The sequence below is a fragment of the Ipomoea nil genome, unplaced genomic scaffold (assembly GCF_001879475.1).
Source record: "Ipomoea nil cultivar Tokyo-kokei standard unplaced genomic scaffold, Asagao_1.1 scaffold2280, whole genome shotgun sequence".
Lineage (NCBI taxonomy): Eukaryota > Viridiplantae > Streptophyta > Magnoliopsida > Solanales > Convolvulaceae > Ipomoea > Ipomoea nil.
Window position 1 is genome coordinate 5,029,062 of NW_017618708.1, and position 4,732 is coordinate 5,033,793.

A 4,732-nucleotide genomic window follows, 5' to 3' on the forward strand; every position below is an offset into this window, starting at 1 on the left:
TTAGCTTCTTTATTTAAAAAAAAAATTATAAATTAATAAATTATGTCACAAGTTTAAGAAAACAATTTTTAAATGTTTATTATTATTGTGATTTTTCATTTTTTGAAAATCATTTTGAAAGTTTATTATTGTGATTTGTCATTTCTAAAAAATCATTGTTTGAAAGTTTATTGTTGTGATTTGTCATTTTTCGAAAGTCATGCTTCATTCCCTTCCTAAATTACTTCATAATTTCATTATTGATAAACTCTTATTTGATTAACTAGTATTTCTTATGCGCGATGCGCAAAAAATAGGTGCCCAATATTAATATTTTGTATTAATATTTTAAATTTATTTAAATTTTAAATATTTAAATTATTATAAATAATAATAATTATAATAATTATAATAATAATGTAAAACATTTATATAAATTTAATATTTATATTTTAAGAAATAACTAGCATATAATCCCAATATATAATGTGTATATTATTATTATTATTATTATTATTATTATTATTATTATTATTATTATTATTATTATTATTGAAAATAAGAAAATATATGGTGGGTGCATGTGTATGGTAGCAATAGTGGAAAAGATAACGGAAGTTATAACGGTAGGGGTATGTTTGTCCAAAATATTGCATAGTACAACATTTATAGCATAATTTATCATAAAACTTAACGGAAAAAACGGACATAAATGAAGGGTATAACCTTCATCCACACTTATTATGTTTTTAGATTATAGAGAAAATTTCAATTTTGGTCATATGACTATAGGAACTTTGTTAATTTCAGTACCAGACTTTCAAAAGTGTCAATTTAGTACCTTAACTATGTAACTTTTGTCAATTTTGGTCACTCCGACCAAATTGCTGGTCAAATTTTGCCAGAAAATTTTAATAGTTAAAATAATGAGGGTACTTTGGTCATTTCACACATCTTTTCTTCTTCTCCAGCGAATCCATCTTTTCCACCATTTTCCGGCGAGTACCAGGGTTAATTTATTTTTACAGATGTGGCTTCGACGTCTTCAACACTCTCATCGTTCACTCTCGATGTCAGCTCCCAAGTAGGGTCGTCCATCCCGCTGAAGATGATGTGGATTGGGACCCTGATTCACAACCTCGATATGCGGCCCGATCAAGGATCGAAACTAGTCCGAGGATGGGGCACCGTAGCGAATATCATGACCGAGCCAAGCTCTTCGTCCAGGTACTGTGAGATCAAGCTCCCCTCCGGCGTGAAGAAGTTGATCGGTGTTTGATGTTGGGCCATTATCGGACAGGCGCCGAATCCTGAGCACGCTTCGAATAAACTGTACAAGGATGAAGCGACGGCAGCAGCTTCAACCCTGGTTCTCGATGGAAAATGGTGGAAAAAGATGGATTCGTCATAGAAGAAGAAAAGAGGTGTGAAATGACCAAAATACCCTCATTATTTTAACTATTAAAAATTTTCGACAAAATTTGACCGACAATTTGACCGGAGTGACCAAAATTGACAAAAATTATATAGTTAAGGTACTAAATTGACACTTTTGAAAGTCAGGTGTTGAAATTAACAAAACTCTATAGTCATATGACCAAAATTGAAATTTTCTCTTACTTATATTATTATGTAAATTACTTTTGTGACATGTTTTTTTTTTCTTTTAATGTAATTAACTTCTTGTAAGATCTATCAATTCACAAGTAATCATTGAATGTTTAAAAAAAAAATCTTTCATAAATAAATGTCACATAAAGAAGTGATTTTAAAGTGTTAAAGTAACATTTTTCTTATATTTCATCTACAAAAATACTACTTGGACTTCAAAAACCTACTCCCAACTTTTACCCTCACTAATGGGACGTTTGGTTGGAGGAAAGAAATTAAGTGGGAAAGGAATTGTAATTCTATGGGAAAAGAATAATGTGGGAATGAAGTGGAGTTTAAATTCCAGTGTTTGGTTTGCAGGAATAAAATTACTGGGAAATTCGATTCCAATGTTTGGTATACATGAGAATTGAGAGGAAATAAGTAGTATATATAAAGTCCAAAATGTCTATTGTTGTTATTGTTATTGTTATTGTTATTGTTATTATTATTATTATTATTATTATTATTATTATTATTATTAAAAAACATACACGAAGTAGCTGCATATAAACAATGTATATAAAGAATGGCAGAATGCAATTATAAAATTCATGCCATTCATAATTTAAGAATGACATAATGCAATTATAAAATTGACGCCATTCATAATGCAAATTATAGTTGTACATAAAATTATAAACCATGCAAATTTTCATTCACTATTGCATGCATAGATTCATTTGCTATTATAATCAAAATTAACAAACACACAACTGATGCCATTCACTATAGCATAGATTCATTCGCTATTATAAACAAACATACAACTCACGCTATATATACATCAAATTTAAATACTTGAGAGTTTTGAGAAAACATACTTGATTAAGGTTGACCTAGAATGATTATTGCTCAGGAACTCTGTTGATCGAAGAATAATACGTGACTATCATCTAGAAGGGAAGGTTAGACATCAATTTTAGGTTAAAAAAAAAAGGAGTAGTTTTGTCTCATAATTTTTTTTTTCTTCCTAAAATCCATGGAATTAAAATTTCGGGGGAGGGGGGCATGAGATTCTAATTCCATAAAAATGAGGGAATTGTAATTCCGTGGAATTGCAATTCCTTTCAACCAAACTAAAAAATTTAGTGGTCTTTGGAATTAGGTGGGAATTAAGTTAGAGTGATATTTAAATTCCCTCCAATCAAACGCCCTGTAAGTGTTCAAATTTTACTGGGAAAATAATGGATAAAAATCATGATCCCCTGTCCTTATATTAAGCAATCAAAGCATACCACATCATAGATAATAGAGTAAAAAATGGGAATAGAGAATGCAAGTACATGTAGAATTACACTTTCATTTATAGATGCTAAAAAACTACTAGCTAGTACATGAAATACTAATTTGCCATATCCAAAAAAAAAAAAAATGCATTCATATATCAAGAAATAATAGAATGATGTTGTAACATTTTGTTTTTCTGAATAAGAATAGCATTTGTAGCATTTGGATATCTTCTTATTCTTCTTCCTTTAAAGTTCAAGTGCAATATTTTACTTATTCTTATTAGAGAGCAAGTTTGAAAAACTTTCTTGTATGACAAATAACAAGTAATTAAGATGTTGTTTTTAGTTAAAAAAAAAAAAAAAAAAAAAAAAAAAAAAAAAAGAAAAAAACTAACCTAATTTATAATCACAAGTTTGACCGGAATGCCAATAGAAGAATTGTGAATGCAATTATTAGTAAACGAGAAATGAGAAGAATTATCCTGTCTTAAAACTGAGGTTAGGGGTTATGATAATTTAGGCATCATCCACTCCAAGCCTTACTCAAGAGTAGGTGTGTGCGTTTCGAGCTTTGGTTCAATTTTAAAAAAATTAAATCATTCGATTTCACATTAGAGTTTGATTTCGGTTTCGATTCATTTTAAAATCTCCAAATTTCAACATTTTCTAATTTTTTGAACATACTATCAAAAAAATACATATTCACATGATCACATAATTCAAACCCAAAGTCTAAACAGTATATAACAAAATAGCAATCCAAAGTTCAAACACACTACTAAGGCTCCGTTGGAAAGCAGGAAAATGACTTCCGGAAAACGTTTTCTGGAAAATGAGTCATTTTCCAGAAAACATTTTCCTTACTGGTGTTTAGCTACCCAACGAAAAACTGTCTTTGTGTGTTTGGTTAATTTTTCAGAAAATGAATAAGAAAATGAAAAGAAATGAATACTTCAAAATTTTAGTTATTTGATACTTTTGATAAAATATTTCTACAATTCTACAGTGTGTGTGTATATATATAATATTAACATTTTAAAAAATGTAACTTTTTTTTTTAATTTTTAAATACGAAAAAATTAATATTATTTGTAGATTTTTTTTGGAACTTAATTGGAAAAAAGCCCGCGGACCGGCCCATGGGGCCCGCCAATCCGCATGGGCGGACTTTGGTTGCATGAACCCTAGCTTGTTGGTTTGGTGAGCCAACTCGCAAAAGCCCGTAAAAAATTATGCCCGAAAAATTTTGCATGTGCATCCCTTGGAAAATGACTTCCCAAAAAAAAAAAGGAAGAAGTCATTTTCCCCCAAAACATACCTATTCTCCTTTGACTAATGCATCACTTTCCATTGACCTTATTTTTCCCCCCCTCTTGCCAAACACTGAAAACTCGGAAAACATTTTCCGAAAGTCATTTTTCGGGTTTCCAAACGCACCCTAAGTACTAATTACCAAACATTAGTTGACTTTTTTTGCACAACTGACTCTTCAGTTGGCTCACTTGGAATATTTTATTGACAAGATGAATAATCATCTATCTGCATAGTTAATATTTGAAAACAAGTGTCAAGTACTATATAGTTAATTTTTGGACACAATCCGTTATTGCTAGTGCACTGGAATATTATTTTCCAGTGCACTGGAAATATATTCCAGTACTAGAAAATAATTCCAGTGCACTGGAAATCAAAATTAGAATAATGCTAAAGCACATTAAATTATAGAAACATGAAACTAAGGAAAATACTGAATATTGTAAGAATAAATCAAATTAGATATAATTGTGAGGCAAAGAATAATTGCAGCTAACAACAAAAGTGCAAAATAGAGAACAAGTAATAAAGAAATCAAATAAAAAATTAAGAAAAAT